We start from the raw sequence: 22,564 nt of genomic DNA, 5'->3' as shown, positions 1-22,564 counted from the left end.
AACCCTAACCGCACCCGCGCCTGCCCCTCCGTTCCTCATCCTCGCGGGAGGCGGCGGCTGCACCTCCACGTCGTTCCTCCTCCTCCTCTTCGCTGCACCTCCGCCTCCCACCTCTCCCCTCTCGTTTCTCCCCCTCCTTTGTCTCTCTCTGATGGCCCCTTGTCGACCTGCGCGCGAGCGGGGCGCCGTTCTTGGGCGCGGGAACCGCGTAAGGCGCGAGCTGGGCGTCGTGCTTGGACGCACGACCCCTCTGCCCCGCCCACCGCCGCCACAAGTTGCCGGGAGGAGCCCTCCAGAGACCCGTTGCCACGCCGACCTTCAGGCTGCGTCGAGTGACGAGTCCCCACGTCGGGGCACTGCGTCTCCTCGACGCTCTCGACCTCTACGTCGACCTCCAGACCTCCAACCTTTTTGGATTTGATGGTATGTTCTGGGCTAGGTCGGTGGTGTTCCTCCTCTCTCTGTCTATTTAATCCCCCAAATCTTATATGTTTATGCAAATTCTATGTATTGTGCCTACAAATTGTTTGACAAAATTCCAAGCAGGCCGTTCTCAAAATTCCAAGTAGTAAGGAGATGGAGAAGCAGCACTACAAAGATCCCAGGTTTCTCCCTCACTCTCTCACAATCTCACTGCCACTGCCAGGGCTCAGGTCCCCACTCGCGCATTTTCTCTTGTGAGAGATAGCTCTTGCAAATGCAGGTCAAGATAAGATACAAGGGGAAAGTTCAGGTACACATCTTCGAAGAGTTTCCATCCACAATCTGCATTAGTCCAAAGCCCAGGTTAAGTTTCTGTTGTCCTTTTGTTTGCTCATATGCAATACAGGATTCAGAATAGCACTCCACCAGCCTATATGAATTGGCACGCTAGGACTTGGGAAAACTATAATAGTGCAAAGATTCGAGGATCGCCATTATTTTTCAATGCTTACATTACTATTGTACCTCCACTTTTCTTGCATATCGGGATGCTATATTTCAATGGGTTGTGGGAACTTGAGTGCCGTGAAAGGTTTGCCTTTTGACATAAAAGAACAACCATAAGAGAATCTGGAAGAAATATCTAATTATAAAAGATCTGCTGGCTATGCAGTTGGTGATAACATGTTGCAAAAATGATCATAGTATGATGACATTGAAATATAAAAATACTCTACTTTAGAGTGTGGCCCAGTGAAACTATTATATGCATTTTATTATTGTAAGCATTCACTACTGAATTTATTTTGGTAGTAGTGAAAGGTCTCATTGAATTTATGGATTTTTCTCATCGTGAGAGTAACTAGAAGAGGAATAGTTTTTCAGTTAATCATTGTTTACTAACCAACCGAGTAACACTGCAGCTATGCGTATGCGCTTTTAGTAGATATTCTCTACTGTAGATATTAGAGGCTCTTTTATATCCACTGTTTGAGGTTCTTTAAGGATAAATTCTAATTATCAGGTGTCTGGTATCATTGTATTCGGCAAAACATGATATTGCTGTTCAAAGCTTGCAGAACATATGTACTGCAATTAAGTGCATTTATCCGTGAAATTGAGAAAGTCATCTCTGGTGCTTTCTCGGCTCTGTGATTCATGCCAGATATACATATAATCATATTTAGTTTGACGATGACTGCGCGCTTTAGGTTAGTCAAAGGACGTGAATATTTTATATTAAGACAGTTCTAATAAAATTTGTTTATGATAATATTTTCTTGATCTATGAAATTTCATCTATGCTCAAATGTTTGGTCTTTGTTCTGTTTTAGGTATTTGAAATCTAGCCAATTAACCGTTGAGTTCATAATAATTGGAAAGCAGTCGAATGCTTCGGGTTGACTTTTGCATTGTCAGAACATGGCTTAAAACTATGCTCTGCTGATTGGTTGTAATTTTTTACCTTCATTCAGTAATTTCCTACAAATTTGAAAGATCGTTTAAAGGAGCCACAACGTTATCTACCTGCGTGCTCCTTACCAGTGGCGCCCCTTGAAGTAAGACTGGGTTGTCATGTGTTTCTTCCTTAAGATTCAGAATACTGGGATGTGATGTACCTCTTATGTCAGTTAGATCTTGCCTAGGATCCTGCTGATGGTGGAAGTGTTTGCCTCCCTACATGTTTGGAGTATGATATGTAGATGCTTTTGTATATCTGTGTTGATGATTGTTTTCTAGAGCAGATTTTTGCGACTTCATTCTACATCTATATCTCTGACTTTTGCATAATAAATGCAAGTATTTATGAACCAATTTTTTGTGCTGCTTCGCATGCGGGTGATATGTTTACACTTTTTCTTGGATTTGAGATTCTATCCCAGCCTTGGTAAGCTTTAGGCTTTGATGTAAGTTTATAGTATTAAATTGGCGGTTAACTTTCTCTTATGCTGAGTGGCTAAATGTGCTTAGGTTAGAACTCAAATTGCTCTTATATTCAGATTATTATCCGTGGGTGAAATTATTAGTGGGGATTTCCTATTGAAATATTATATTTTCATGGTTATTACTACAGATATCAAACTGAATCAGCTTCACTTTAGGTTAATATTGAGACTGCTGCTACATTTCCTTTTTGGTCATGTTTCCTCTCTTTATAGTTAGCTTTTGCTACCTGCCGCTTGTGTTCTGTCTGCACATACATTTCTCTTGGTCTAGGTGATATTTGTTGTTGGTGATACAAGCCCACTCGGTTTTGGTCTGCTTTCTATTTTTGGGGTTTTCCTCAGATCAGTTCTTCTTCGTTTTATAATTTCTTTGCTGATGGATTTCCTTTTAGTCCTCTTCCTTTTTTTCCCTCATTTTGATCATCATATTCTTGATTTTGAGTGCTTCTTCTTAATTTTATTTCTCCTCTTTTATCTTTTGTTTAGAGTTCTTTGCTTGTGGTTCTGTTCATCTTTTCTTCTCTCTTTGCTTCATCTTTTCTACCACTTTGTTCTTTTTGTTCGTTTCTGGCGGCTCGGCTCTTGTGATGCTGCTCTATCCTCGCTTGCATCGCCGATTACTTGCTTTTCTATTCTTCTATTTATTTTTTTCTAGGTACTCGTGTTGCGGAAGATCGCTGTCTTGGGCCGCCGCTGGTGCTTTCCTTGGTTCAAATTCCTGCTTTGTTTGTGTTGAGTTTGCCCCTTCAAGCTTTTAGTCAGCCAGATAAATAGTTTGTCCTTCCTAAGTGAGTAGAGTGTTAGTGAGTTCTGTTAAATACTCGGTCCTTGTTGCGTGAGTAGAGTGCAACCGAGTTCTGTTAATTTCGGTGTACGGAAATTATTGTTTCCATTCTATGTACAGCTTGCTTTTTTCACCATTAATTAACTACTCTAGAGTTCCACTCCTCCATCTGATAATAAGAAAAAGGTTGATACTTATATTTATTAGGCATGGTTCTCATTCTTCGAACTGGTTTTATATTTGAGTTACACTAACATGATTGAATTTCGTCCGGTTTAATCTGTTGCATTGTTAGGTGGACTGGATTTTATTTGAGGCAGACTAGCACGACTGAATTTATTCCAGTTTAATCTGCTGCATAGTTAAGTGGAGTGAATTTATTTCAGTTTAATCTACCATGAGCTATGTATTGAATGGTCAGAATTGTTTGAGGTACATTGTAATCAACGGTTTTCATTGTTTCAGGTTGTGGGCCGATGCAGGTTGTTGTTTGTTGCGACTGTTCCTCTGACAGGTAGTTGCCTTTCTTCATCTTACACCACTGCGTGTCTACCCTTCCTCATTCTGTTCATTCACACATTTATATGCTCTCTTTCTAATCAACTGGACCTAGGTTTGTTTTCACGGATTTGATCTTCATGTGTTAGTTCATCTACATGAAGAGTTACTTTGTTCAGTCCAAATATCCTCTCGCATTTTGTATAGCGATGGCAAGACTATTATTGTCTCATTTGTGCCAAGAGTGTCTTTCTCCAGGAATCACCGCTTTGAATTGGGTCTGAACGTGTGCTTCAGTCGGCATCTTCGGTTGAGTCTGAAGAGGTGATTTTTTTTTGTACATTAAACAACCGCGCTGACATGATACAATTTCAGTGCAATACAATGTTCATGGTAAATGATATTAAGTCCAGCAAGAGCCATGAAACAAGATGATAAGACAAATCTAGAAGCTTTTTAGACCAGATTCGGAAACACATGTAGGAAATCCTAATTTTCCTCGCAAATACTATGTCCTAAATAGCTAGGCATGAAACCATATAGATAATTATCTGAACATATGCAGCCATGTTTTTGCTTTTATATATTGGTAGGGTTAAATAACCTAATCTCATTTCCTGTCGCCTATGCAGTCCTGGCCTAATCTAAAACATGCTACTATGTATTAATGTTATCCCTCTCCTCTGGCTCAAATTTAAAACTTTTTATCTTTTGTCATAACTGTTTAGGATTGAGATATAAACCTGGCAGTATTCTGCCTATAGTTAGTGTATTGCGTAAGGTAAGGGTGCTGATTTGTTTCTTATGGATTACTTCTCTTCAATATATGTCTTGGCTTCACATGACATGCAACACGCCTTATGACGAAAAACGCCTGGTCGACTGTTGGCACACAGCCAAGCAGAACACTCCCAAGGCGATGCAAAAAAGGGATGGCAACCGTGACGATGTTGGTGCCCTGGATGATTTGAAAACATCGCAACACCTGTCTTCGAAGGAGCGTCACCCTCCATTCGGGACCTGTGTGCCAGGATCAAAGAAGAGGCAAGGTCATGGACCACGGCAGGAGCAAACAGGCTCAGAGATGTCTTGCCTAGAACCTGGGATGTCACTAATTTCAGATTCCGTAATAACGCTGTGTAAACCTTTTAGGGGGCGTGTAACAACTTACATCTATTCAATGAAATGAAATGCAAAGATTCCTTTGTGTTCTCTCGAAAAAAATATTATGTAGGTGTGCCCGTAGCCGACGATCCAAATCATCCAACTTCCCCATCCACCATGGCTCCAACACATAAGAGGTTGCTTCCATTTTTAGTGCTGAAATAGTCTTTGTTGTGGTAGCTCGGTCTGGTACATCTTCTATATCGTTTGCTAATTTAGATTATGTGTGGATTGTCTGTAGGCGCAGGCCATTGGTGCAAAAGGCTCAGATGGAGCCACCATCCAAGAAGAGAAACTAAATCAGCAGCAAGTGATGTATCTGAAATACATTGCGTGTGTTCTTCTATAGTCTTGCAGGCTATGTTCATTACCATGTATTTGTTTTCACCTCGGGTTAGTCCTTGACTAATCTCTGCTTTGCTTTTCACCAGTGTTGTCTTTTGGTGACACATTTCGTGGGTAGCTGTGTTTGTGTCCTACTATCTTTGTTCCCTAGGATCTGACGATCATGGACCTCTCTTTTGTAGATGCCATGTAAATATGCGCTTAGTACCTGGTGCAACCATTCTGCCTTGTGTGGATATTACTTCTACTGCTCTGTAATGTCGTGTGTGAGGTGTATATACTTTGGTTTTAGTCTCGTGTGCTTTATCCTAAGATCATCATATCGACTTCATATTGACTTCATCTTCTAAAATTAAAGAAATGCATCATCATATTCCACCAAAATTTTAGCAGTGTTATACAAAGTGTGCACCGACACGAATTTCACGGGGTCGTGCGCCAAGGCGCACATCTAAATCTAGTATCTATAAGCCACAGTGCCATCTATCTAAAATATCTAGGGGAGAGAACCGTACTTGACTTCAAGAGAAGTGACCAACTAGCACTACTCCACCCCAACATAGCAGAGCAGCTCACCCATCGTGATCCCCAAATCCCCATTACACTAGAACCGACCAAAACAGAAAAGGTTCCAAGAGATACTCTCTGGAGCCATGGCGACAACCTAGGAGAGCAAGCACATGGAGGAGGAACCCCGTGACAGGTCGATGGAATAGAAGAGGAGCAGAACAAGGAGGGCATCAGGGGAGGCAAGGAGGTGGAGAAGAGGAAAAGACCAACACATCTCTGATCGGTTCTTCTTCATCTTTGATCTTTGAGTACAGGTATAGCATGTATGTGAGGCCCTCAATATTTCCTTGTTCCATATTTGTTTCCTTGTTCTTTCCTCCGATATGAAATGATCCCTGAAGGTGCAAAGAGTAATTAAACTGGGAAGAAGGCACCTTCAGATCTTCTAATTCATGTTTGGGTTTGTTCTTGGAAACACTCTCTATCATCCTTTTTCTCAGATTTAGATACCTTTAGTTGTTCTGTGAAGATCTGCATACTAGAAGTTTTTCTTTTTCGATAAATGATGCTTTATTATTTTGATAAGCAATTACATCCAGCCTCTGCATAACCAGGATGCACACAGCCGTTTATAGGTCCAAGAGAACAATCTGATAAAACAAAAACTAGGCAAAATACATATCGAAACGATGAAATATAAAACGCCTAAGGTGTGGATGGAGCTGCAATCCGTAGACTATGCTGCCACCTATGTTGGGAAAAAGTATCCCTCGCCGTAGCCTCCAACCGTGTACAGACCTCCGTAAACAGGTCTCGGTTCTCCACTCGCTGAAGAGGTAACCACGAACGGAGAATAGCTGTGCATCTGTATATAACCTGCAAAAGGGAAGACTTTTTGTCATTAAAAATCTTGACATTTCTACTTAGCCATAGCGCCCACATGACTGCCAGTGCCCCCACCCTAAGAAGCAACTTGAACCTTGGATCGACCCCATGTAGCCAATTGCCAAAAACATTGGCCACACTAGTCGGGGGAAACAGGGTAGACGCTACTTGGATGACTGACCATATAGATTTCGCAAATTGGCACTTGAAGAAAAGGTGTTTAATCGTTTCGTCCTGTTGACAGAAAACACACCGTGTACTTCCATGCCAGTTTCGCTTAACAAGATTGTCTTTGGTGAGGATAACTCCTCGACGAAGGTACCATCCAAAATTTTGATTTTTAGTGGTATCTTCATCTTCCAAATTTTCTTATTATTATCAACCGGTATATCAGAATGAAGAATCGCATTGTATAGTGATTTTACCGAGAAAGAGCCATCTGCATTAAGATTCCACCCGAGTTCACCCGGTTCTGGTGATAGGTGTATATCTCCCAGCAGGTGGGTCAGGGTATTCCATGCTAACAGCCTTTGCCCAAGTAAAACTCTTCTGAACGTCACATTCGGAGGTGAGGTAGCCATTACCGTACAATGGTATCACTTTTGCGGCGGACAATATTATACAAAGCAGGATACTGTTCACTTAAGGGTGCATTGTCTAACCAAGTGTCCTCCCAGAACCGTATCTGTGCCCCATTCTTAATCGAGAAAGTACCATGGCAAGACATTCTTTGCCGCCATGAGTCCATCCCCGAAGTGTGAATCCCCTGGTTTCCAAACCACTTGGGATAATATCTTCGAACCCAAATACTTTCTCGTCAGAACAGTTTTCCATATCCCATCCTCTGTAAGAAGCTTAAACAACCATTTACCTAGAAGTGTTGAATTCTTGACTTCCAGGTCATGAACTCCAAGCCCTCCTTGATCTTTGGGACTACAAACTATACTCCATTTAACCAATCGATATTTCTTTTTCTCGCTGTCCCCTTGCCAAAAGAATCTGGATTGATAATAATCGAGTTTATGCAGTATTCCTTTTGGTACTAGGAAGAATGATAACATATCAATACCATGTTTGTCAGTACTGAATTAATTAGTACCAATCTTCCTCCCAGGGACAACAATTTGCCTTTCCAACTACTAAGGCGCTTTTGTAATCTTTCTTCCACAATTTTCCATTCAGCAATTGTGAGTCTTCGATAATGAATCGGAATACCCAAATAGCGAATAGGAAACTGGCCTTGCCCACAACCAAACAACTCTGCGTATAAAGTCGTATCGTTTTGGGCATCACCGAAGCAAAACAACTCACTTTTATGGAAATTGATTTTTAATCCCGATAACTGCTCAAAAGCCGTCAATATTAATTTTAGGTTGCGAGCTTTTTCGAGATCATGATCCATAAAAAGAATTGTATCATCGGCATATTGCATCTACCAGATGTGGAATCACCCCTTCAATATGGCCTTCAGACTTGGCCCTCTCTATCAGGATCGCCAGCATATCCGCTACGATGTTAAACAACACTGGAGACAACGGATCCTCCTGGCGTAACCCTTTTCATGTCTGGAAATAGTGTCCAGTGTCATCATTAACCCGGATTGCCACATTTCCTTCATACACAAAATCGTTGATAAGAGCTCGCCACTCAGGAGAAAAACCTTTCATCCTAAGCGTCTGCTGAAGGAAAGACCACTTGACCTTATCGTAGGCCTTTTCAAAATCTAATTTTAAAATAACCCCATGTAATTTCTTAGTGTGCATTTCATTTGATGTCTCATGAAGAACCGCAACTCCATCTAGGATATTCCTTCCTTACATGAAAGCGGTATGTGATGGACGGACAACATGATCCGCTACCGTATTAAGTCTAATGATGGCCACTTTCGTGAAAATCTTGAAACTGACGTTCAAAAGGCAGATGGGTCTATATTTTTGAATCCTTTCTGCCTCATTAACTTTAGGTAACAAGATTACTTCACCAAAATTTAGACGAAATAATTCTAGTTGTCCCATGTGCAAGGCACTGAACAAAGCTAGAAAGTCTGGTTTAATCGTGTATCCCAAAAAGTTTGGTAAAACTCAGCTGGGAAACCATCAGGACCCGGTGCTTTATTACGTTCCATTTGGAAAATTGCCTTCTGAACCTCTTCCTCTGAATAAGGTTGAGTCAGAAGACCATTTTCCTCCACAGAAACTTGGGGTATGTCATCCGTTAAGTCCTCGTTCAAAGAAAAACCAGTTTCCTCTAGAGGACCAAACAGACCTTTATAATAGTTCGTAATGTAGGATTTGAGTTGCTCATGGCCTTCAATCACCCCTTCATCTTGTACCAGAGAATGAATTTTTTTTTTCCGATGTTTCCCATTGGCTACACCATGGAAGTATCGCGTATTGGAATCTCCTTCCAGTATGAATTGGGCTTTGGAACGCTGATACCATTTGAGCTCCTCTTCCCTGAGAAGACTCGCTATCTGCGCATTGGATTGATTCTTAAGTTCAATCTCTTGCATAGACGTCGGTCTAACCTCAGCCAAAGCCTCCAACTCATCAATCACAGTTGATAAGCGAGCCTTCTTTTTTTAAAAAATACCAACCATATGGGAAGCCCAACCAGAGAGATGTTTGCGCATAGCCCGCATCTTATTATTCCATCTCAACATTGGAGTGCTACCCCCGTCTGGTCTCTCCCAAACCGTCTTAACCATCTCATGAAACCCCTCCCGGTGTAACCAGCCAAGTTCAAACTTGAACGGCCGTTTACAAACAGGTCGGGGGTTCCCTGTAGTCAAGAGGATAGGAGCATGGTCAGACAATTTTTCAATACGTTCTAGTGCGCGGACCGACACCATAGGGCATTTATCTTCCCACTCGGTATCCATCAACACGCGATCTAGTTTTTCGTATGTGGGCTCAGGCAAGCTATTGGCCCAAGTAAATTGTCGACCGGACATGAACACCTCTCTTAAGTCTAGGCTATCAATGACAGCATTAAACAAGAAAGGCCAACGTCCATCAAAAGGGTATTTACTTTTCTCATGAGGAAATCTCAGCAAATTAAAATCTCCTCTGATCAAAATCGGATAGGGGTTGTCTTTTGCAAGATTTACCAACTCACATAAAAAGTCAGCCTTAAAGTCTTCTTGGGTGGCACCATACACAGCAACCAGACTCCAAATAAAACCGTGTGCTTTGTTCTGAATGTCGAGTTTAATATGATACTCTCCATCCAAACTAGCTAGAACAGTCATTGTATCTATGCGGACGCCAAGTAAAATGCCCCCCGATCTACCACGGGGCGGGTGAGAATACCACTGATAGTTAATCCCGCCAGAGAATCTGTCGAGAAAACTCTGTGAGAAATTCTGCCTACCCGTCTCCGATATAGCAACAAAATCTAAATCATAATCTCTACAATAAGCGGCAATGTGAGAATGCTTAGCAAAGTCACCAAGACCTCTGCTATTCCGAAACATGCCATTCATCGAGAAACTATTTTAGATTTAGTGCCCTTGCTATACCGCCTAAATTTATTTCCAGCCGACGATCGAGAACCACGTGCAGACTCTTTTAGATCATAAACGGAACTAAGCTCTGAGTGCTCTAAATCAACTTCTAAAATATTTCCCACTATAGCCGAGAGGAGCTGACCATCTAGGATGTCATCAACGTCCTCATCGTCTATTATGGTAGTTTCAGACTCAGTGGAGACATTCAGACCAACCGTCAGAAGGTCAAGCTCCGTTTGTCTCAACGCATTCACCGAAACCGAAATCTCATCGGACCGACTCCCCATAGAAACACCTATACTACTCAAGTTCGAAGAAATACGAGAATCAGAAAAAGCAGTAAACGACTTCACCGGTTGTTTAGTACCTGCCGTGTCGAGGTTCTTCTCCGCCTTTCGTCGCATGGCCCTCTGCATGACGTCCTCATCCGTGACCCCAGTCCCATCCTCTGCCAACGCATACCTCCCACTCCTCTGCACCGTCCGCTGAACAACAGATGGGAGAATAGTGGGACGAGGCTGCTGCAAGGTGGGGACCAGAGAGGGAGAGCTCGAGCGCGGTGTAGTCAACAATGAAGCGGGCGCCGAGTCCGCCGATGCAGGGGTAGAAGGCGGTGTAGCCCCCTGCAACAGACCTGACTGTGTTGAAGAAGCCCGTGTAGGCAAAGGAGGTGTCGAAGAGGCCCATGTAGGCGAGCCCGGGTGCCGCAGCAACGCGAGCGGCTATACCGGCTGCTGCATCTGCACACGCGGCGAGGCCTGCTGCTGCACCGACGTGAGCAGCATGGCCGGTTGCTGCTGCTGCGCCCGCGGCGCGGACGACTCCGTGGCCGCCGTGGCCACCTGCTGGCCTGCCGCCACCGCCACCGTGTGCTGCGGCTGCTCCCGCGTCGTGAGCGGCGAGCCCGGCTGCAGCGGCTGCATGCCCGGCGTCACCGCAAACTGCGGTTGCAAGACCGGTGTGGGCGTCTCTGTGGACGCCATGGGCGTGCCACGGCCCAACGACGCCATCTCCGATGACACTGGGACCTGCTGCTGTAGCGGTAAGATCGGCGGTGCCGGCAGCAGCTGCTGCGAATGCTGCGCGGTCCGCTCCATGGCCGGCTGCTGAGGGTGCATGCGAGGCGTGGCCAGCCCAGCGGGCGACGTGGCCGAGGCTGCGAGCGCCGTGCTCGGCTGTTGCTGCCCCATGGTCCGCCGCTGCCACCCCCCCACCGACTCAGCCTCCTGCCGTGATCGCGTCGGGGTAGACAGCTGCGCCAACGGTCGCGACACGTGCTCCGATCCCGTCTGAGCCGAAGTAGAAGACGGAACCGGTGCTCCCTGCTGCATGGTCAGAGAAGCGGACCGTGAAGGTGCGGGTCTAGTACGTCCTTGCATGAAGGTGCGCACTCGCGATGGCGACGATGACCGTGATGACACCGGAGAAGAGGCCACCAAGTGAGGTGACACCCTCCTAGCACGAGCCACGATCTCCCAACCTCTAACTGTTCTCGGTGAGTGGTTGAAAGGGGTTAAATCCACCTGAGCAACCGGCACCGCCGAAACACCAGTGGAGTGTGAAGGTGCCTGTCCATCAACATCCATATTAGCTGTCTCCGGTGTCGCATCCGCTGTAGCATCATCAAACCTCTCCTCCTCGAAGCCGTGAGAGCCATCATCACCACCTTCGTCCTTCCAGAAAAAAGGACGGAACCGAGAGTCTGGCTTATACCCTGCTGCTTCTCGACGAAAACGAAACCTGTAACCATTAAGCTGTAACAAAGCATTCACCTCAAGACAGCGTTTATCCTTCTCCAGAGCTGTAGGATCTCGCATGGCTACAAGAACTCGAATAATCCCCTGGCTCCGGAGGGCAAACAAATCAACATCAAGGGTAGTACCAATAAGGGAACCAACAGCCCAAAGACCTAAAAAGTATCGCACGGAGTCTTGAACACCGTCTACATGCACCCAAACTGGATTCATCACAAACTCCAGAAGAACATCCTGATGATTGTACCCAAGAAGAAATGAGAGCCTGTGCATTAATTTTGGGCACACTCATCTGCATACCATCTATCCTCAACAAATCCTCAGCTATAGGGATCCTAATAAGAAAAGAATCAGCACCATGAGGCACAGCTGCCCACTTCCAAGTGGGATTTCCTGGACACATATGGGCCATGAGATTCTGAATATCCTCCGATGTGACTGCCCCCTCCCCAGACACCTGCACCAAAGCTGTAGGTGCTCCAGAAGCTATGGACTGAGGCTTATAAACTGAGTCCGGAAGCTAAAGATCAAGCGTGGCGTCATTCCCACAACCAACAAAATAACTCGTGGATCTCGGCAGCTTCAGAATTAGGCACCGAACAGTCGAGTGTGCCCCAGAATCACAAACCAAACAATAATGAATAGCCTTACAGTCCTTCGTAGCATGAGTATTCACTGCGCATTTCCAGCATCGTCCCACCTTCTTCTGCTTCACCACTGGTGCATCAGTAACAGGGACAACCAATGGCGCCTGCACAGGAATCAGAGTAGGCTCAGAATTGGCCACTAAGGGCTGCTGTCCCATAGGCATCGGTGCGGGCTGCCCCATGGGCGGCACGGGCTGCCCCATAGGCAGCACATGTTGCCCCATAGGATTCACAGTCTGTCCTAATGCGTTGGCAGTCTTCTTCTTCCTTCTCTTCTTGACCTGTCCAGGTTGCGGCGGTGGCTGTTGATGCACAACCTGTTGCATGTGCGGCTGTACCAAATTCTGCTGTCCGGACACCGGGTACTGGTAAGGACCTTGGTACTGTTGATATTGTTGCTGCGGTATGAACTGCATTGGAGGCGTCGGCATGCGGATAGGCGGGCGAAACCCCACCGGCGGCCTCGCAGGTGGCGCTGCCGGCCTAGGCACTGCAGGTGCGGCCTGCGGCCATCCCTGAAAACCGTAGCAGCGGTCGTAACCGCGGGAGGACCCGCCCCCGGGCCGGCGTAGGAGGAGGCACTGTCAATGGCGCCCCAGGCGGCGCAGTCGGGCGCGAAGGCACGGCCATCTCCTCAGTTAAGTAGATCAAAGCAACAAGTTTCCTGTAACATTCAACAAGAGGGAGATAGCTACAGCAAGCAGTTTCAGTTTAAGAAAAGGAGAGCAAAGGGCATCGATTCTTGCAATATGATAATCTGCTAAGCTAGTCAATCTTTCTAATGTTGTGCTAAGGTTAACCATGCACATATAAGTTTCTGAACTGAACGTTACATTGAGGTTCTTTTACTCCCAGCAGAGAACCAATCTAACTAGCTGAATGCATCCAGTACTTGCATAGTTATGTCTACTGCAAGTCCCTTCCTTATTATGCAAATACTTAACAAACTAAGACCTTTCAATTCGAAATTCAACATCGAGCTGAGAGGTGTTAGTGCTCAGAGTACTTCTTGTACTTCAGTTGCTATGTTCAGATTTCTTAGAAGAAGAGTTAGAGCCCAAGGAACTATCAGTTTGGTTAGGCGTTTAAAACAGTTGTTGTATCCATGTGTTCAGTATAAAAACTACAGTACTGAAGATCTAAAGTCAGTGATGCCTAACAAAATTCGTGAGATCTTTTCAGAGAGTTTAAGCAACTAATTTCATATTCAGTTTTTCCGTTTTCAGAAAATATTGGAACTTGTATAAATCATAACTAATTCATATAAAATCAGAAAAATGCAAATAAGATATCAAAATTTTCAGAAAAATGAGATCTACATTTTGGCACAAAAATCATGCATATTTAAACAACTTAAATTAACCCTTATGTTAGAACAATCTAATGCCACTTTATGGGGTTTATCGAAATGCGGAGTTTTATGCATTCAACCTCATTTAAATTGATCGTGTCTTAGTGTTAGTTTCAGTACCTAATTAACATGTCATGTAATCATACTTGTATGCGCATTGCATTATGCCAAGTGTTGATTGTTGTTCTACCTTTTCGGTATTTGCTTCTTCGCGATCGATAGAGCAAGTCCCGAGATGATGAAGACCGACAACAACACAACTCGATACTTGTTCATCAACGAACAAGTCAAGTACAAGATCTCCGAAGATCCACATTGGTTTGTCAGGGAAAAAGGCAAGCCCTAGCCTGGTTCATATATGTTTTTCGAAATGCTTTTACTTCTGATTCCTACATATTGCATACGATTCCAATATGTTTTATCGGCAGATATAGTTATCCTATGTGTTGCATTTACCATCCTTGTAGCCTAAATACCCTAATCTACTGCTACTAGCAATACTAGGTTTGAGCTTGTGTGCATCCTAGAGCTATTGTATCGAATATGCTTGGCCATGCTTAGTTGACAAAATCTAATCCATCCGGTTGATGAATCAGAGATGCGATTGAACCTAGTATGGCGGGATGACGGGGTAAGATCAGTGATGATAATTAAACATGCTTAAAGGCTTGGATGGGCTGCCACATGGGGATGTGATGATTTGACTCGTTCTCGCCGATACTAGGACCAGAGTTCTCGCCTTCGGAACCAAGACTGAGCGTACAGCCACACAGGGCCCATGGGAACCCCTTGGCCTGAACTTGCCTAGCTTACTCATGAGTCAGTTAGATTGCGAGTTCCACTTGGCTTCTGCATGGCGAAGGCGTGGAAAAAGTTTTCAAAGGTGCATCATATAGGGTGTGGCTAGGGTGAAGGATGCTCGAATCATAACGAATATTTTGCTCAGTGTCTATTTTGTACATGGATAATGGTAAATGGGGCTGGTTCATCTGACGGATAAGGTATCAGTTAACTGCTCTTGTGGAAAACCCGCATAAACCTACTTCAAGCTTGAGTCCTTGGACTCGAACTCGGGATACTGGCGTAATTCGACACGCGCCGCTTAAGGACTTATCGTGAACCGAATCCCAGCTATGTTTTATCGAGTACCTTACACGTCCGTTGGGATTTTTCTTCGTATATGCTGATACGGATAAAGTGAGAGAGCGCATTCGGGTGCGATACCACGCCACACATGATAGATCCTAGGGACTTACCTTCGTAATCTCTTTTGAAATTCGGCATTCAGAGTTTTTACCGCGGCGGACGCGCTCTGAGAATATTTTGTCGAGTGCCTTTGTTTGCTGCTGGAATTCTTATTTTATTCGAGTTGAATCGTGGGATCATATCTTGATCTCTCGATGGAAGTACATGACAAGTTATATGTAACTCGAAGATGTACGATGAAAATTCTTCGTCTGCAATTTTATATTGTCTTGTTATTTTCTCTTCTTTCTTTTTCCTCATATTTCATCGGGTGCGCGACCAGCGCTCGTAGTCCCCGAGGCTACAACCGAGTGTTTGCACTTAGTTGTAGGCTCAACTTTTGTTATTTTGATCAACTTTGTATTTTTTCCTTCACCTCATCATCTTATCAGAAGTATGCAGAATACTTCTGATTAGAGTAGCCCCCGAGCATATGAACAAGTGCTTGCATCTGGGCATAGGCTCCCGAATTTTATTTGTAACCGTACATTTGTTCAAATCTCGATGTTCTCTCTCCGTGTTTGCTCCAGTACTCGAAGCTTTTTTGACAATGACGTCGTTGCTGACGACAGCCACGTATGGCCACCTTGGGAAGCCACGACTCCTTGCAAACCACTGTTTCATGGGTCCAAAGTTCTGCACCTCTGACACGTCGCACAAGGGGGGCGCACACGTCCTCCGGAATTCCCGGCACACGCGCGGTAACTTCCCTCCAGTAAAATTGAAGCGCTCTGACCATTCTACCCTTTGGACACGCGTAGGGTTCATAACTCTTCTCTCTTCATCCGACGGTTGAACGCGTCATCTTCTTCCTATAAGTTGGACCATTGTCCTTAGTTATCCTTTTGTTACGCCGCACAACTTCTCTCTCTGCCCTTCTTCCTCCTCAAGCACCTCGCGCACGCACTCTGCTTTCTCTCCTTCTTTTCTCCAATGTCCCTTCCACCATGGCGCCATGCTCCAAGCAGTGTAAGAACCGCGCCCTAGGAACCGAAGAACGCGTGGAGAAGGCCAAGATCTTCCGCTGGGAGAGGTCGAAACTATCCGCGCAGGACAGAAAGATGCTGAAGAAGATGGGCCGGCTCAACAAGGAGTGTTGGGGGGTGGTTTGAGCCATCAAAGTACCGGTTTAAAGGTTATTCCGGATAACAAGGGTTGGTTCTGTGAATCGTACCGGTATCCCAGGAGGGGGATACCGGAACCGACTAAGAAGGAACCGGAACAGGCTACACTGTAGCACGTCGGCAAGACTGGTCAAAGATGCTCTCCAGAGCTAGAAGACAAAGATGAGCGAAGCACTTCAGCTTTAATTGAAGCCATGACGCCAAAGGCCAAGGATGACGTAAAAGGTACCGGAGGATGTCACCTCTCCTGATTAAAGACGAACCGGCGTCTGATAGCGTGTATACACACGTCCGTTGGGAACCCCAAGAGGAAGGTGTGATGCGTATAGAAGCAAGTTTTCCCTCAGTAAGAAACCAAGGTTATCGAACCAGTAGGAGCCAAGAAGCACGTTGAAGGTTGATGGCGGCGAGATGTAGTGCGGCGCAACACCAGGGATTCCGGCGCCAACATGGAACCTGCACAACACAACCAAAGTACTTTGCCCCAACGAAACAGTGAGGTTTTCAATCTCACCGGCTTGCTGTAACAAAGGATTAGATGTATAGTGTGGATGATGATTGTTTGCAGAAAACAGTAGAACAAGTATTGCAGTAGATTGTATTCGATTAAAAGAATGGACCGGGGTCCACAGTTCACTAGAGGTGTCTCTCCCATAAGATAAATAGCATGTTGGGTGAACAAATTACAGTTGGGCAATTGACAAATAGAGAGGGCATGACAATGCACATACATGACATGATGAGTATTGTGAGATTCAATTGGGCATTACGACAAAGTACATAGACCGCTATCCAGCATGCATCTATGCCTAAAAAGTCCACCTTCAGGTTATCATCCGAACCCCTTCCAGTATTAAGTTGCAAACAACAGACAATTGCATTAAGTATGGTGCGTAATGTAATCAATAACTACATCCTCGGACATAGCATCAATGTTTTATCCCTAGTGGCAACAGCACATCCACAACCTTAGAACTTTCTCACATCGTCCTGCATTTAATGGAGGCATGAACCCACTATCGAGCATAAATACTCCCTCTTGGAGTTAAGAGTAAAAACTTGGCCAGAGCCTCTACTAATAACGGAGAGCATGCAAGATCATAAACAACACATAAGTAATAGATTGATAATCAACATAACATAGTATTCTCTATCCATCGGATCCCAACAAACACAACATATAGCATTACAGATAGATGATCTTGATCATGTTAGGCAGCTCACAAGATCCGACAATGAAGCACATGAGGAGAAGACGACCATCTAGCTACTGCTATGGACCCATAGTCCAGGGGTGAACTACTCACTCATCAATCCGGAGGCGACCATGGCGGTGTAGAGTCCTCCGGGAGATGATTCCCCTCTCCGGCAGGGTGCCGGAGGCGATCTCCTGAATCCCCCGAGATGGGATTGGCGGCGGCGGCGTCTCTGGAAGGTTTTCCGTATCGTGGCTCTCGGTCCTGGGGGTTTCACGACGAAGGCTTTAAGTAGGCGGAAGGGCAGGTCAGGGGGCGTCGCGAGGGGCCCAGGAGACAGGTCGGCGCGGCCAAGGGTGGGGCCGCGCCGCCTACCCTCCTGGCCACCTCGTGGCCCCACTTCGTTGACTCTTCAGTCTTCTGGAAGCTTCGTGGCAAAATAGGACCCTGGGCGTTGATTTCGTCCAATTCCGAGAATATTTCCTTACTAGGATTTCTGAAACCAAAAACAGCAGAAACAAAGAATCGCTCTTCGGCATCTCGTTAATAGGTTAGTGCCGGAAAATGCATAAATACGACATATAATGTGTATAAAACATGTGAGTATCATCATTAAAGTAGCATGGAACATAAGAAATTATAGATACGTTTGAGACGTATCAAGCATCCCCAAGCTTAGTTCCTACTCGTCCCGAGTAGGTAAACGATAACAAAGATAATTTCTTAAGTGACAGTGCTACCAACATAATCTTGATCAATACTATTGTAAGCACATGTAATAAATGCAGCGATTTGAAACAATGGTAAATGACATGAGTAAACAATTGAATCATAAGGCAAAGACTTCATGAATAGTACTTCAAGACAAGCATCAATGAGTCTTGCATAAGAGTTAACTCATAAAGCAATAATTCAAAGTAAAGGTATTGAAGCAACACAAAGGAAGATGAAGTTTCAGCGGTTGCTTTCAACTTGTAACATGTATATCTCGTGGATATTGTCAACATAGAGTAATATAACAAGTGCAATATGCAAGTATGTAGGAATCAATGCACAGTTCACACAAGTGTTTGCTTCTTGAGGTGGAGAGAGATAGGTGAACTGAATCAACATTAAAAGTAAAAGAAAGGCCCTTCGCAGAGGGAAGCATTGATTGCTATATTTGTGCTAGAGCTTTGGTTTTAAAAAACAAGAAACAATTTTGTCAACGGTAGTAATAAAGCATATGAGTTATGTAAATTATATCCTACAAGTTGCAAGCCTCATGCATAGTATACTAATAGTGCCCGCACCTTGTCCTAATTAGCTTGGATTACCGGGATTATCATTGCAATACACATGTTTTAACCAAGTGTCACAAAGGGGTACCTCTATGCCGCATGTACAAAGGTCTAAGGAGAAGGTTCGCATTGGATTTCTCGCTTTTGATTATTCTCAACTTAGACATCCATACCGGGACAACATAGACAACAGATAATGGACTCCTCTTTTATGCATAAGCATGTAGCAACGATTAATGTTCTCATATGAGATTGAGGATATATGTCCAAAACTGAAACTTCCACCATGATTCATGGCTTTAGTTAGCTGCCCAATGTTCTTCTCTAACAGTATGCATGCTCTAACCATTAAATAAGTGGTAAATCTCCCTTACTTCAGACAAGACGGACATGCATAGCAACTCACATGATATTCAACAAAGAGTAGTTGATGGCGTCCCCAGGAACATGGTTATCGCACAACAAGCAACTTAATAAGAGATAAAGTGCATAAGTACATATTCAATACCACAATAGTTTTTAAGCTATTTGTCCCATGAGCTATATATTGTAAAGGTGAAGAATGGAAATTTTAAAGGTAGCACTCAAGCAATTTACTTTGGAATGGCGGAGAAATACCATGTAGTAGGTAGGTATGGTGGACACAAATGGCATAGTGGTTGGCTCAAGGATTTTGGATGCATGAGAAGTATTCCCTCTCGATACAAGGTTTAGGCTAGCAAGGTTATTTGAAACAAACACAAGGATGAACCGGTGCAGCAAAACTCACATAAAAGACATATTGTAAACATTATAAGACTCTACACCGTCTTCCTTGTTGTTCAAACTCAATACTAGAAATTATCTAGACCTTAGAGAAACCAAACATGCAAATTAGATTTTAGCATGCTCTATGTATTTCTTCATTAATAGGTGCAAAGTATATGATGCAAGAGCTTAAACATGAGCACAACAATTGCCAAGTATCACCTTATTCAAGATATTATACCAATTACCACATATATCATTTTCCAATTCCAACCATACAACAATTTAACGAAGAAGAAACTTTCGCCATGAATACTATGAGTAAAGCCTAAGGACATACTTGTCCATATGCAACAGCGGAGCTTGTCTCTCTCCCACACAATGAATGCTAGGATCCATTTTATTCAAACAAAACAGAAACAAAAATAAACCGACGCTCCAAGCAAAGTACATAAGATGTGACGGAATAAAAATATAGTTTCACTAGAGGAACCTGATAATGTTGTCGATGAAGAAGGGGATGCCTTGGGCATCCCCAAGCTTAGACGCTTGAGTCTTCTTGATATATGCAGGGGTGAACCACCGGGGCATCCCCAAGCTTAGAGCTTTCACTCTCCTTGATCATAGTGTATATCATCCTCCTATCTTGATCCTTGAAAACTTCCTCCACACCAAACTCAAAACAAACTCATTAGAGGGTTAGTGCATAATCAAAATTCACATATTCAGAGGTGAAACAATCATTATTTATACTTCTGGATATTGCACAAAGCTACTGAAAGTCAATGGAATCGAAAAATCCATCAAGCATGACAAAACAGGCAATGCAAAATAAAAGGCAGAATCTGTCAAAACAGAACAGTTCGTAAAGACGTATTTTTAACAGGCACCAGACTTCCTCAGATGAGAAAACTTAAAACTAATGAAAGTTGCGTACATATCTGAGGATCACTCACGTAAATTGGCATAATTTTCTGAGTTATCTACAGAGAATTAGACCCAGATTCGTGACAGAAAAGAAAACTGTTTCTGTGCAGTAATCCAAATCTAGTATCATCCTTCTATTAGAGACTTTACTTGGCACAACAATGCAATAAAACTAAGATAAGGAGAGGTTGCTACAGTAGTAAACAACTTTCAAGACTCAAATATAAAACAAAATTACTGTAGTAAAAACATGGGTTGTCTCCCATAAGCGCTTTCTTTTAGCCATTAAGATGGGCTCAGTAATTGTAATGATGCACTCGCAAGAAATAGTATTTGAAGCAAAAGAGAGCTTCAAGAGGCAAATTCAAAACACATTTAAATCTAACATGCTTCCTATGCATAGGAATCTTGTAAATAAACAAGTTCATGAATAGCAAAGTAACAAGCATAGGAAGATAAAACAAGTGTAGCTTCAAAAATTTCAACATATAGAGAGGCATTTTAGTAACATGAAAATTTCTACAACCATATTTTCCTCTCTCATAATAACTTTCAGTAGTATCATGAGCAAACTCAACAATATAACTATCACATAAAGCATTCTTATCATGAGTCTCATGCATAAAATTATTACTCTCCACATAAGCATAATCAATTTTATTAGTTGTAGTGGGAGCAAATTCAACAAAGTAGCTATCATCATATATAGGAGGCGTATTGTAATCATAAAAGAAAATTTTCTCCTCAATGCTTGGGGGACTAAAAAGATCATGCTCATCAGAGCCAGCTTCCACAAGCTTAGAATTTTCCATAGCATTAGCAACAATGGTGTTCAAAGCATTCATAGTAATAACATTCCCATTAGCATGCATATAAAGTTCCATGGGTTTTTTAATTCTCTCTTCAAACACATCATGTCCTAATTCAAGATAAAGTTCATAAAGATCTCTCATATTTTTGTTGTTTTCCATTATGCTTAACTAGTGAAATAAAAACATGCATGATATTAAGTAAAGTAAAACAAGTAACTAATTTTTTTGTGTTTTTAATATGGCAAACAAGACAGCAAATAAAGTAAAGCTAGCAACTAATTTTTTTGTGTTTTGATTTAGTGCAGCAAACAAAGTAGTAAATAAAATAAAGCAAGATAAAAACAAAGTAAAGAGATTGGATTGTGAAGACTCCCCCTTGCAGCGTGTCTTGATCTCCCCGGCAACGGCGCCAGAAAAAGAGCTTGATAGCGTGTATACACACGTCCGTTGGGAACCCCAAGAGGAAGGTGTGATGCGTGTAGAAGCAAGTTTTCCCTCAGTAAGAAACCAATGTTATCGAACCAGTAGGAGCCAAGAAGCACGTTGAAGGTTGATGGCGGCGAGATGTAGTGCGACGCAACACCAGGGATTCCGGCGCCAACGTGGAACCTGCACAACACAACCAAAGTACTTTGCCCCAACGAAACAGTGAGGTTGTCAATCTCACCGGCTTGTTGTAACAAAGGATTAGATGTATAGTGTGGATGATGATTGTTTGCAGAAAACAGTAGAACAAGTATTGGCAAAGAGATTGTATTCGATTAAAAGAATGGACCGGGGTCCACAGTTCACTAGAGGTGTCTCTCCCATAAGATAAATAGCATGTTGGGTGAACAAATTACAGTTGGGCAATTGACAAATAGAGAGGGCATGACAATGCACATACATGACATGATGAGTATTGTGAGATTCAATTGGGCATTACGACAAAGTACATAGACCGCTATCCAGCATGCATCTATGCCTAAAAAGTCCACCTTCAGGTTATCATCCGAACCCCTTCCAGTATTAAGTTGCAAACAACAGACAATTGCATTAAGTATGGTGCGTAATGTAATCAATAACTACATCCTCGGACATAGCATCAATGTTTTATCCCTAGTGGCAACAGCACATCCACAACCTTAGAACTTTCATCATCGTCCTGCATTTAATGGAGGCATGAACCCACTATCGAGCATAAATACTCCCTCTTGGAGTTAAGAGTAAAAACTTGGCTAGAGCCTCTACTAATAACGGAGAGCATGCAAGATCATAAACAACACATAAGTAATAGATTGATAATCAACATAACATAGTATTCTCTATCCATCGGATCCCAACAAACACAACATATAGCATTACAGATAGATGATCTTGATCATGTTAGGCAGCTCACAAGATCCGACAATGAAGCACATGAGGAGAAGACGACCATC

General features: G+C 43.4%; 1 long non-coding RNA gene across 7 annotated transcripts; it reads left to right on the top strand.

The window, feature by feature from the left end:
• LOC127305844 (uncharacterized) lies at positions 1–5,455 on the top strand. 7 transcript variants are annotated; one of them, XR_007854193.2, is made up of 4 exons: positions 1–439; positions 547–605; positions 704–4,952; positions 5,057–5,455. It is a non-coding gene; the product is annotated as an uncharacterized lncRNA (long non-coding RNA). The 7 variants fall into 7 exon arrangements; XR_011747731.1 differs by having other exon boundaries at positions 1–605; positions 704–786; positions 3,449–4,952; XR_007854191.2 differs by having other exon boundaries at positions 1–605.
• The last annotated feature ends 17,109 nt before the right edge of the window (positions 5,456–22,564 follow it).

The sequence above is a fragment of the Lolium perenne genome, chromosome 6, assembly GCF_019359855.2.
Source record: "Lolium perenne isolate Kyuss_39 chromosome 6, Kyuss_2.0, whole genome shotgun sequence".
In the NCBI taxonomy this organism is placed as follows: Eukaryota; Viridiplantae; Streptophyta; class Magnoliopsida; order Poales; family Poaceae; genus Lolium; species Lolium perenne.
Note: the sequence above shows the minus strand (reverse complement) of the source record. Positions and strands in the feature narration are given on the sequence as shown.